The 13,177-nt window shown below is 36.7% G+C and overlaps 2 protein-coding genes across 5 annotated transcripts in view; both read right to left on the bottom strand.

Annotated features, from left to right (window-relative positions):
• LOC125801412 (zinc finger protein 239-like) overlaps positions 1 to 13,177 on the bottom strand; it is a 294,118-nt gene that overhangs the window by 19,973 nt on the left and 260,968 nt on the right. The gene's annotated exons all lie outside the window — the stretch shown is intronic.
• LOC111196651 (zinc finger protein 850-like) overlaps positions 1 to 13,177 on the bottom strand; it is a 491,117-nt gene that overhangs the window by 223,549 nt on the left and 254,391 nt on the right. Inside the window, exon 1 of one of the 4 annotated variants that reach the window (XM_049477318.1) lies at positions 7,802 to 8,661. The exons of the other annotated variants lie outside the window; for them this stretch is intronic. The gene's annotated coding sequence lies outside the window, so the exon portion shown is untranslated. Of the gene's footprint in view, positions 1 to 7,801; positions 8,662 to 13,177 lie in introns of those variants that run through there. 4 annotated transcript variants of the gene reach the window in all.

The raw sequence follows: 13,177 nt of genomic DNA, 5'->3' as shown, positions 1-13,177 counted from the left end.
GGGATTCCTAACAGTTTTTCTGAGGCCTTCCAAATATTTATATCGATATCGAAATTATATTGTATCGACCGAAATTAAGGAATGTATCGTGATATAAATTTTGGCCATATCGTCCAGCACTAGCTGTAAATATGTCATACTGCTCTAACAAAGTGTATCTCATTTTATCTTATAAATATCTTTGTAATTTTCTGACTTGCAGTATATCTCTACCCCTCACCTTTTATAATCAAATATTTAGTTTTTCAATACAATAATTTCAGTGACCGGAAGCAGAAAAAGCCTGTATTAAATGTATATGCTTGATGAAGAGTCTCGACCTACCCCTTCCTGTTTTTATGTTCTAGAAATTAGATAATATTACTTTTTTTATTCAGGTGTAGGACCATTTATGGGATAATTTATCTGCATACAATCACAGCTCCAGAAATGACATTAATCTGTTTTAATTAGGCAGTATGCCATAAATATCGTAAGAAATAATGTTGCCAATATTTTTGAACATCATGAACTATATTACCCTGAAATATGGAGCCATATCACTCACCCCTAATTATCACATTCAGGGTAGTACTTTCTTGCTGTTTTAAGCAAAATAAAAATTCACACTGTTTTCATTTCCTATTATATATCTTCTAGAGACATTTTATATATGTATATGTCCAGTATAATTTATTTTACTTTAATCCTTGTGAGGGACAATCAACATTTACTTCATGTATTCATAATCAATTACCGTATTTTTCGGACTATAAGGCGCACCGTATTATAAGACGCACTATCAAAGAACGCCTATTTTCTGCTATTTTTCCATACATAGGGCGCATCGCATTATAAGGCGCGTTAAGTGACACTAGAAAGGGTGCCTATATCAAAGTGAACAGGGGTGGCGCCATGTTTCCCTTCCCCCACCGGGGGTGGTCGCTTGCCGGTGGAGTGTCTCAATCTAGCTATTTCAAAGTCAAACGAGTGCTGGATATTAATCTACACAGATTCCTCTCCTGAAAACTGTTTATTTGGGTGAGTAACGTGCTTCAGTTTATTTACAGTAAGCTTAGATTTCCAGATGTCCACTAAGGCTTGCTGCACCAGCGTTAGCATAGCTATCCGCTAGCACGCTAGCTAGTCACCTAAACTAGTAAAGTTAACCCAAACTTAAACGACAGCGTTACACTGAGTAATCCTGCGTGTTCTGGTAAGACAGTGAGATATTAGCTAGCGATTCGTCCCCCGTAGCTTGTTTTAACACGGTAAACAAGCAGATTACAGGCTGATAAAACTCACCTCTGAGAGAGTTAGCGCTTAGCATCTAGCTAATGCTAGCCAGGCAAAGCAGCACAGACTTACAGGCCGATAACTCACCTCTGAACGGTGAACGCTTAGCGATTAGCATCTAACTCTAATAATACTGCTCCAGCAGTATTAAAAGTGCTAAATTTAGAAAATACTGATCTCTGAACAGTGAAAAAGCTAGCTAGCTAAGCGGTTAGCATCTAGCTATTGCTGCTCCAGCCTCGGAGCGGCACGGCTCTGCACGGAGTGTGTGTTTACTGCTCCTTACACCTGACGGGTAAAATTTAGATAATACTGATCTCTGAACAGTGAATAAGCTAGCTAATGCTATTTGCTGCTCCAGCCTCGGAGCTGCACGGCTCTGGACTCTGTATAGCACTGAAACTCTGTATAACGCTGCACGGAGTGTGTGTTTACTGCTCCTTACAACCTGACGAGTAAAATTTAGATAATACTGATCTCAGTGAATAAGCTAGCTAGCTTAGCGGTTAGCATCTAGCTAATGCTATTGCTGCTCAGCCTCGGAGCTGCACGGCTCTGGACTCTGTATAGCACTGAAACTCTCTATAACGCTGCACGGAGTGTGTGTTTACTGCTCCTTACAACCTGACGAGTAAAATCCATACAAAAGGCGCACCGTATTATAAGACGCACTGTCAATTTTTGTGAAAATTAAAAGTTTTTAAGTGCGCCTTATAGTCCGAAAAATACGGTACACTGATTATTCATTCAATCAGTATTATTACTCCCTGTAACAGAGTTGATTATGAATTCTTGTATTACACTATATTCTTGTATTTTATCATTGAGTGTTATGTGAACTTATATTCTCTGATAAGGCCATTCATTCAGACTTAAGGGCAAAGATTATAAAAGCAGAGGTCTGCCTGGAAACGAGCGGGTCAGAGCGAATGGAGTTTTCTGATTTATGAATTATTCTCTCCTAAAGGAATGGAAATCGAGGTTTGCCTGGAAACTGTTTTGTCATAGTAAATGGAGCTTTCTGATTTATGAATTATTCTTGACTTTTGCTTATACGTGCGTTTTCGGTTCCTCTTTTCAAGAGAACATCTGTTCAGCATCCTTCCTCCTGTATGCACGAGGCATGTATAAAGATGCCAACAAGAGAGACTTGGGGGCTTTTTCCGATCTTTCTGACTACTCTCATCTTCATTCATTGCTTTGCTTTCTTTTGCAACTTCAAAATAAAAACCTTCTCTTTTTGGCATCCCGGCTCGTTGACTGTCATTTGTCGATTTCCACGACATCCTGCATATATGGAGTGCATTATTACCCAGCAAAAAGCTACACATCGGCCCTTCGTGGGCTAAGTGCGGGCACTGTGGGCAGGGGCTAGCCCATTAAAATTCCAAACAGGCCCAACATGGGTTTTCTGTGGGCAGCCTGTTCATTGGCTGGCCCACTCAAATCCTATAAAAGGCCGCTGTGGGCTAGCCTGAACTGGTCCAGTGCATTAATGCCCCTGTAGGCCCAGTGTGGGAATTATTTGGACAGCCAACACTTTGATGCGCCCACACAAATCCCAGGCAGGCCCACTGTGGGTCAGCCCACATTCAGCCTGCACACACCCTGAAGGGCCAGTGTGGGATATATGTGGGAAACCCACACTCTGGCATGCCCACACAAATCTCATGCAGGGCCACTGTGGGTCAGCCCTAATTCAGCCTGCACCATTTACACACTGTAGGCATTGTGGGTTATATGTGGGCAACACGCACACATATGTGAGCATGCCCACACAAATCCTATGCTAGGTTACTCTGGGTCAGCCCAAATTTACCATACAATATTTTACAATCTGAAAGTTTGTGTCATAATAAGTTCATATGAAGGGTATCTGAATATTTTTTATTGTTTTTGTCTGTGAGAGCTAGGTAGATTAGCTAGCTTAGTGGATAGGAGCAACACTGTGTGAAATGTAGTATCAGCTCTGAAAGATTTTCTAAACCAAAAGTGGAGAAAAATCAAGGTACCACAGCAGAGTTGTGCAGAGACCTTTGGAGGGGCACACACACACACACACATAGTAACATCTCATATTTTTCAAGACATATACTGTATAGCTATACATTTTTATTTATAAAAATATTTTTATTTAATATGTTGGATAGCTACGAATTTGCTCCATGGTGCTGATTCATAATCTCACCTTTATTATTGGTTGTGCTGATAATAAATAAATAAAATATTAAATTATAAATGTATTTGTGCTTGACTATACACTTTGTGTAAGCCAGCAAGGTTATAAAAGTTACATATTTTTTTATTTTTGCATGTGATATTTAATTGTGAGGATCATGTAACCAACGAATCCACCCCCCTCCCCCTCCCCCCTCCCTGCACGTGCCTTTACCACAGAGCAACGATCAAGCTTAAAGGCAAAGTCAGTGAGTGACTTTGGTCTGTCAAAGTGACTGAAAGGTAAGTTATAATTTCTGTTCTACTATACGCTTTTCTATTTTTTGCTAAGATACGCTAATGTGGTGCTAATGCAGTTACCACTCTCAGGTTATTGTAGCATTATAAGGGTAGCTATGTTGAAGTTAGCATTGTGCTAAAAAAAGTTAGCATTGTCCTAAGTTAGAATGAGACTTTACCTCACATTTAAATAACACAAGGGGCTCCCAAGTTGGCAGCTTATCTCGGCTCTTGGAGAAAGACTGCTGTTAAGTAAGTTAACTTTATATCCAAGTATGTCAACAATAACCATCTAAGGGAACAATGGCTTGCTAAGGGAAATATTAAGGGAAATGGAAAATGGAAAGATATCCACTTAAGCTAAGGGAAAGATAGCCAGTTAAGCTAAGGGAAAGATAGCCAGTTAAGCTAACGGAAAGCTAGCCAGCTAAGCTAACGGAAATATAGCCAGTTAAGCTAAGGGAAAGATAGCCAGTTAAGCTAAGGGAAAGATATCCAGCTAAGCTAAGGGAAATATAGCCAGTTAAGCTAATGGAAAGCTAGCCAGTTAAGCTAAGGGAAAGATAGCCAGTTAAGCTAATGGAAAGCTAGCCAGTTAAGCTAAGGGAAAGATATTCAGTTAAGCTAATGCAAAGATAGCCAGTTAAGCTAAGGGAAAGATATCATTTTAAAAAGTTTTGGTATTTTTGTGAACCTGATATCCTGATATCGGCCACCTCACATGTTTATAGAATGTAACTACCAGTCACACACAGTGACTGTAAAGGCTATTTATGTTTCACCATGAATAGCCTGAAGAAATTCAAATTCAAATAACTATCACTATATAAGAATCACTGTAATCAAATACAGTCTGCAAATTTCTCTAAAATTAAGCATTGTACATGAAAAGACACTAACAGATGTAGTATTTACCTGACTGCATTCTCATATCTCTATATTATCATTTTAAGAGGCCGTGAGAAGATCAATCATGCCACCACCAAAGGATGCAGAGATCGAGCAGGTTGCAAAGGTTTGGCTTTGGAATGCACGGGACCGTTCAGGTGGACGGAAGCATCGTCTCATGCAGTCTCTTCAAAAAAATAGTTAATTTATGATCTATGCTATATTAATGCATAAACAATATTCATTTTTGATATTATGATTAACTATATCTGTTCTATTTATGTAAAGTACATCTATTTTCTCCTTCATTATTATTGCTGTGAGATAAAAACCTTAATGCAAAAACTAATGTTATATTCAATTAGAATTTTTTTTACTGGTTTGATTGGGATGACATTTTGGTTCCAAGTCTACAAGCAAGAGGAATAAAATTAATAATAGAGATCAGGGGTGGGTTTCCTGAAAGCTTCGTTACGCTAAGAACTTCGTTAACTCGTACTTAAGATTGATCGTTAATTAAAGAGTGTTTCCCAAACCCGTGCGTAACTAAAGTACTACGTAAACTCGCTCGCAGATTAACAAGTGCCCTCACCCAGTCGTTATTCTTAAGAGCTTCTTTAAGGGATCTCTACTTGCAGTTCAGCACCTTAAACACCAGGGACCGCCAATTTTGAGGGAGAAAATTTATAATTTCCCTGGTTGAAGCAATTATATTGTATTACTATTAATTATAATAAATTATATTATATATATAATTATTATTATAATAATTAATATTATTATATTATTTTTATATTATTAATAATAATAATAATAAATTAATATTATTATCAATATTACTATTAATAATATTAGTACAATATCTATTAATATAATATATATTTATTAACAATAATAGTTTTAAAAAAGTTTAATGTTTATTAAACATTTATATATAAACATATGACTTATTTATTTAGTCATATGTATCTGTAGGAGTATTTTATTAATGCCAAAGTACATCCTTTTGTAATTTAAATTTCAAAATATGTATAATATTGATGATTACAACACTTTTTTACATTTTTAGGGTGTAATACTGAATAAATACTGCATAATAATCGATATGTGTGGATCGATTGAGCGCGCTGTTTCGGGGGAGGAGTCAAAAAAGACGTTCTTTAACCTCCTTTGTTAATTTTCACGTTGCGAAGCTCTTTGGGAAACACTCGCAGAACTGGCTCGTTCTTTACTCACGTCATTCGTTAGTTCGTTCGTTATTCGCTAAGGTTGATCGTTTTCGGGAAACCCACCCCAGAGGCTTTGTTCCAGTAGCAATAATAGTATCAGTTTATTATTCATCTACTACATCAGTCTAGTGCATTCAAGTATTTATTCAAGAATATGATTTGCTGTTTTTATTGATGTTTATATATATATATATATATATTTTTTTTTTTATTTAAGTTTTATAATTCTTTGTTATTTTGTATTATGTTTGATATTTATATCATACTGTTTATTATAAATACTGTTTTTGCAAATGGAGATATTTATGCAGTACATGTTTATCTACATGCTAAAATATAAATTTGGGATTTATTATTAAGTAATTTACTTAAATAATGTTGTGTGTTGTTTATATTTCATACATGATACTTTGTAATAAATTAATTAATTTACTATACACTTTAAATTGTGTTATTTATTTAATTGTTTTACAGCCAGTTGCAAAAAATGTCAAAGTGCCAATAGCACAGCTTTAAATTTTCTTTCTTGAAAAGTGTTCTCTGTTCAATATTGCACAGTTCTAAAAATTTGGGGCCACAATTGGTTTTCCACTGAGGGCATGAGTCAGTGTGTGTGTGTGTGTGTGTGTGTGTGTGTTAGAGCTCTGCAAATCTCTGTTGGCCCAATGGGCCAATGCTTTGGTGTTGATTTTGCATAGAGGAGTAAATCTTCGCTGGCCAAATGTGGGCTGCCTGAAAAGGGCCCACGCCGTGGGGCCGACGCTATACTGGTGAGCAAATCTCCATTGGCCCAATGTGGGCTGCCTGAAATGGGCCGACGCCATGGTGCTGGTGCCGTCCCGATGAGCAAATCTCCGTTGGCCCTAAGTGGGCTGCCCATATGGGGCCGATGGCGTGGGGCCGATACCGCACCAACGTGCAAGTCCCCAATGGTCCGATTTGGGCTGCCCATATGGGGCCGATGGCGTGGGGCCGATACCGCACCGATGTGCAAATCCCCAATGGCCCGATGTGGGCTGCCCATACGGGGCCGATGTGTTGGCCCACATTGGGCCCTCATTGGCCCAGTGTGGGCATGTTTGCTGGGGTGCCTAGCCTAGCCTAGCCAAATCTAACCTAGCCTAGCCTAGCCTATCTGGCTACGTGCCTGTGTAATTACGTCATCACGCACAGACATAGCTCAGCTACGGAGACTGTGTTCAACTCTGGGGCGAGCTTACACCAGTAAAAAATGCCTGTCCGTGTAAATAATACATATCGATATACCACAAAAATGATGTCCCCATTATTGAAACATTTCTTATCGCAATAAATACAGATATCAAATTATTGTCCAGGCCTAGAATAGAACAAGTCTTTCTTCATTCCACAGCTTTAATATCAAACCCAGGCACTTCCATCTGATCTATATAAATGCAGCACATCAGGATTTCCTCATTTCTAATACTAATGTAAACCCAGACAGCGTGTGGTAAAATCCGAGACGGATCCTCACAATGGATCTGGTCCAAAGATCACTTTCACTACAGACTAATGCGATCCAGATTTTGAGCAAATCGTCACTTTTATGTTAAAAAATATGGACCATATTTTTTAACATAAATATGCAACCACCTAGCAACAGCATAATATCACTACAGCAACCACCTAATACTGTTACTGTGCCAGAAGGAAACATATTATTAATATTAACTAATAGATATTAAAGTTAGTCAGATATGTACTTTAAATACAGATTAGAAACACATTCTACTATAAGAATAACTGGCTGGTTTGTTAAGCGTTTCTCTGTGTTTAAATACAGCACAGGGTTCTGACTCTGGTCCAGGAGAAACTCTGTTCTCAATATTTTAAAACTGTAAAATATGCAGATCACAGCTCCAGGATTAGAGCTGAAACCATTACAATACAAAACTACTTTACATATTAAACCCATCACTTAATTTACTCACTTTAGGACAGGAGGTCCTCCTCCACTGCTGGAGTTCTGAAGATCCATCATTTACTCTTCTTCATTCACACACAGCTGAACACTGCCGACACCGACCCCTGAGAACAGATCAGCCGTTACAATAAAACCTTTATTCTTACAATAATGACATTATCATCAGAACTGCATTAAACAAAACCTGATAAACTAACAAAACAAACCAAACAGAGAACGATACATAACAGTGTGATTTACCCTCATTACACATTATTCTACAGATTACAGAAACATTTACTGTTATTATAATTATTATAATTTAATTATTATTAGTAATATTACTGCATTACACAACATTATAAATATACACACTGTTCTATTATAATTAATGTTATTATTATTATTATGTTACTGAATCAGAATAGAGAGATTATTTAAGTATAATATAAAACAGCAGGATTAAAAACACTAACACACCACGTGATCTTGAGCTCCGTTGCTCCCCCTGCTGGTTAAACAGCGCTACTGCATATAAACACGCCTTTATAGCAGTTCCGGTTTTTTATCTCCCCAACAGATCAAAGTCCACATTAAGCAGTAATGCGCTTTAAACAGCATAAACGACACTGTGATCAATAAATATCAATCTATATCTGCGCATTTCTCTTCAGTTTACAGCATTATTGATCTGTTACAGCTGATTGTTCTCCAGCCGGTCTGATCTAGACCAGGTCCAGGTCTGATCCAGGCCCGGTTCAGATCTCCATGCTGATCCTGGTTCTTCCAGTGGAATCGGACACTGAGCTGAGCTTAAAGAACCGGTTCTGGATCTGAGGAACCTTTAGAACCGGTTCTGACTTTAAGCTACACGGTTCTGTTCTACATTCTCTTCAGTTCTGAACTTACCGAGTGAATCCGGACTTCTGTCCTCTTCTAATGGCGGAGACTGAACTTACTTTCACTTCCTCCTCACTGCGTCACACCGCTCTCTCTCTAAGCCCCGCCCCCTAACTCTCTCAGCGAATAGACGCTGGGAGGGCGGAGCCATTGTTCGTCAGCCAATCATATTACACGGTTGAATGGAATGTTTGAATATTCATGAGTCTGAAGTTTCTCCCACACAGCTGTAAACCCCCCCAGTTTTCAGACCGGTGTTCTGCCGAGTTCTGCTACCCGTCCAAAAGTGCTCCTCCCCGCACTGCGCATGATCTGCCCCACATTTTATAACGTTCTCATGAGTTTTTCAAGATGATTCTGTTTTCTATGACTATTAAACAGCCTGAGCTCACTGTCATTACTTATTTAAGGGTTACATAAAGGTAAATGACAAACAAAACAAAACAAAACAAAAAAATAATAATAAGCTATTTAGAAACAAAAATCACTAAATAATTTCATTTACCTCTTAAATACATTTTTTAAAATAAAAAACAGTTGGTTAATTTTATACTCTGACGTGACTATACTGCATGTGTGTGCACTGTGATAATAATGCTGGGAGAAAGGAGCACTGCCTCCATCTAGTGTCTTTGAGATGTTCTGCATTTTATATAAGGGTGGTTGACATCACATGGATTTTTTTTGGTCCAGTGTGTCAAATATATGTAAATTATAGAAAAACATGTCAAAAACTGTGGTGATATTGTTCAGAAATTGCTGATTTATATGAACTTACAGAGCATTCATAGGATTAACATTTTTTTCACAATTTTCAGTAAAACCAAAAAAATGCTCACATGGTGTTAATGTTACAATCACATTTCATAAAGTTATATTTTTAATAAAAACAAGTAAATGAGGACTAACAATTGGACATGGTAGGAGTAGCAGGGTGAGTGGTGAGCTCCTGGTCTAACTGGAGGATAAAAGCTTCACTATCCAGCTGATCACCAACGTCAATAGAAATTCATTTCAGGTTGAATGTTGATCATGAAGTCAGATAAAAAAAAAAAACTAAACGTCGGGATAAAATCTAAAACTGTTACGTACCTGCACTCTTAAAAATTCAACAAACTTTAACTCAGAAAAACTTGATGGATGAGTGGAGCAAAAACAGAGGCCGATAGGAGGAATAAAACAAGATTATCCTCTGAGTTCTGCCATTTACGTTCTAGCCATAATGATGAAAGAATACAAGGTATTAAAAGAGGAGATTATTTAGTTAAAATCACAGCTTATACAGATGATATTACAGTTTTTATTAAAACAAAAAAAGACTTAGACATTATAATGGAATATTATACATTTAATATAAAACTTTCTGGTGCAAAGCTTAATATGGCTAAATCTGAATGTGTGTGGATTGGGGATCAAAGAAAGAAGTTCAGAGTCGATGTTCCAGATAAAGAGCAAATACAAATTTTAGGTGTGTATTTTAATAATGGTGACTGTGTGGACAGTAAGTGGAAATAAAAAAGAGGAAGTAGTTTCTGAAGAAATTAAATCCCTCTAACGACACGTCCAACGATCAGTCACCCAAACCGAGTTCAACCAGACGCAGTGGAGGAACCAGGTCCAAGTGAAGCTCTCTACAATGGAAGTGAAAGAGTAGAGGATGGAAATGACGTCATCATGAAGATTTAAGTAGCAGCGGAAGCAGCAGCAGCAGCAGCGGAGAGACAGACGGAGGAAATCCGAACACCAGCACCTCGTCTGAAGGAGACAGCAGCGAGGAGCACGAGTCTGCAGCAGCCGAAACACAAGCAAACCAAGTTCCTCCTCCTTCTTCATCACCTCTTCATCCATCTATGACCAGATCTACCACCAAACATACGCACAGGGGCTGCTGCACCAACGAAACGAAACGGAAGAGTAAACCTAAAAAAGGAGGTTAGAAGCAGAATGAACGGTACACTAAGAAAAATAAAAGAAATAAACATTTCTTTATCTCCTCTGTCTGATTTAATATTGCACTATGCAGTGTTGGGGGATTCAGTATAAAAAGAACAGGAATGAGAAATTTTGTATATTTAAAAGAAAAAAAAGCAGAGATTTGGTGTGTTGTGTTTACAGTAAACAAAACTAAATACATATGAAGATATAGAAAATCCAAAAAAATGTGGGATAATGGTTATTCCTTCTTTTCTATTGGAGAATGTAAAGCTGATGGAATTGGTTTATTATTCTATAATCAATTGTTTGAAATAATTAATTACAGATAATTGATTCCTGGAAGGTTAATCTATAAATTTATCAAATCTATCAATTTATAATGAATAATGTTAACACAGCTCAAGATCGAGTTATTAAAATGACACTTTTTAGAGAACTTAATGTCACGCAGATAATTAAATGGATTAGAGATGAGCATGGGAATGTAATAGAAAACAAAAAAGAAAAACAGAAACTACACAGGAAACAAAAAAATTCACAATCATTAATCAGGCTGTTCAAAATTACAAGCAGAGGAACTCTCGTCAATGTCAACCAATTACAAAGGAAGAAATTGTTAACCTGCAAAATGTATAATCCTGTATAAATGAAATTATAAGTTTATTACAAAATTATTTTAATGAAGGTATTAGAGATGGAAAAATGAATGAATTGTTCTATAAATCTGTGATTACCTTGATTTATAATAAATGAATACATTTAAATAATGATAAGGAATTTTATATAATTACTTTAGATTAGAAAAAGGCTTTTTTTCCAGGGAATATTTATGGAATGATTTGCAGCACTGTGGTTTTCCACCAAATTTCCTCCATAAGATCAAGTTATTATATGTAAAATCAGAAGCTCAAATTAATGTTAAAGGGTATTTTAAAATAATTTAAGACACATAGAGGAGTAAAACAAGGCTGCCCTTTAAGTGCAGTATTATGTGTGTGTTAAAAGTTAGTCCTCTTTTAAATAAAATTAAATATTATACCAGAATTAAAGTAATTGATGTCTTTAGGTAAAGAATCTTTTAAACTTACAGACTTTGCTGATGACGACATCACAGTAATCGTAAGAAATCAGAAAGAGTTCCGGATTATAAAATTCATGAAGATGTAGCAGGAGCAAAATAAAATTTGGATAAAACAGAAGACATCTGGGGTACGTTTCACAAAAGCGTAGTTGCTAACTACGTTAGCAACTTACATAGTCTGGACGATGCAGCTGCGACGCAGGTGTTTCCCAAAAGCGTGGTTGGAACTATGGAGGTAACCACGTTAGTAACTTACAGAGTGCGAACCTTAGTTAAGCTACTCAGGTGTTTCCCAAAACCGTAGTTCCAGCAAATGTTCGCAACTACCGTGGTTCAGCTGCGTCGTTCCAACTACAGCTCTAGACCTGTCGTTAAGAGCTTAGTTCCTGGTGGTTAGTGCAGACGATGGACGGTAGGATTCAGAAAGCTGATAAATCACATTAATATTGCTGCACGAGGATTTAAGATATCAAAAGTACCTATTTCTTTTTAATGTTTGTGTTTATTACATTAATTGAGCCACTTCACTTTTACCAATGTGCGCCCAGGTAAAATAATACAATTCAGTCCTTTTTTTAATGTATGTCTTTAACATTTAGCTTTATTTGGCAAACATGAATTCAGTGTATTGAAAAGAGAAGTGCTCTTTAGCTAAAATGTATTTTACAGTCTTGGAAAGATGTATGCCAATTATTCAAGCAGGCATCTCCTGAGTAAAGATAACTTGTGCTGTGAACATTTATGAAATAGTTAATAATTATTTTTTTAAACCCATTGTGCTATATGCACTCTGTGAATAAGATATGCAATAAGCAGGTGTTTTGAATTACCTAATTATCCTCTGCAGGTAACAGGGCCAGACAGAGTGTGAATAAAGAAAATGTATTATTTAGCCAATACAACGTGTTTCTAGGCCTATACAAATGTTATCAATTAGTATTTGTTAAATAATATATTACTGGAAATACGTAGAAATATGTAGGCTACATTAATATATATGTAAAAAATAATAACATTAATTGCCATTATGAAAAAAAAAAAACATTAAGAGAATAAAACCACGACTGGGATTCGAACTAGGCTTCCATCCGGTGTCTGTCGAGTTTTGCTACCCTGTCAAACCGTATTATCCTAGTGCATATTTAATTTTTAAATATAAAATTGCTAGAAAAAGCCCCATATTTAAACATGCTTTCGGTAGAATATTTGGAAAGCCTGAATCAAAATATCAGGAGACAGTTTTGGGTTATTAGGGTGATTATAAACCTTATTTTTTTATTATTGCTAACTTATAATTACTTTCATTATCATCAGCTGTCATTTACGCATTTGTAATACTCAGAAATAATGGCAAGGGGTTCCTGGTTTTTTAATGCAACCAAAAAGAACAGAATTACCATAAAAAAACAATAAATAAATAAAAAATGTTTCCACGCATGGGCGCTGGTGTTGAGAAGCACATCTCGATGGGTTGCACAATTCGACAGA

The sequence above is a fragment of the Astyanax mexicanus genome, chromosome 4, assembly GCF_023375975.1.
Source record: "Astyanax mexicanus isolate ESR-SI-001 chromosome 4, AstMex3_surface, whole genome shotgun sequence".
In the NCBI taxonomy this organism is placed as follows: domain Eukaryota; kingdom Metazoa; phylum Chordata; class Actinopteri; order Characiformes; family Acestrorhamphidae; genus Astyanax; species Astyanax mexicanus.
This window is presented reverse-complemented; position numbering and strand designations above follow the sequence as displayed.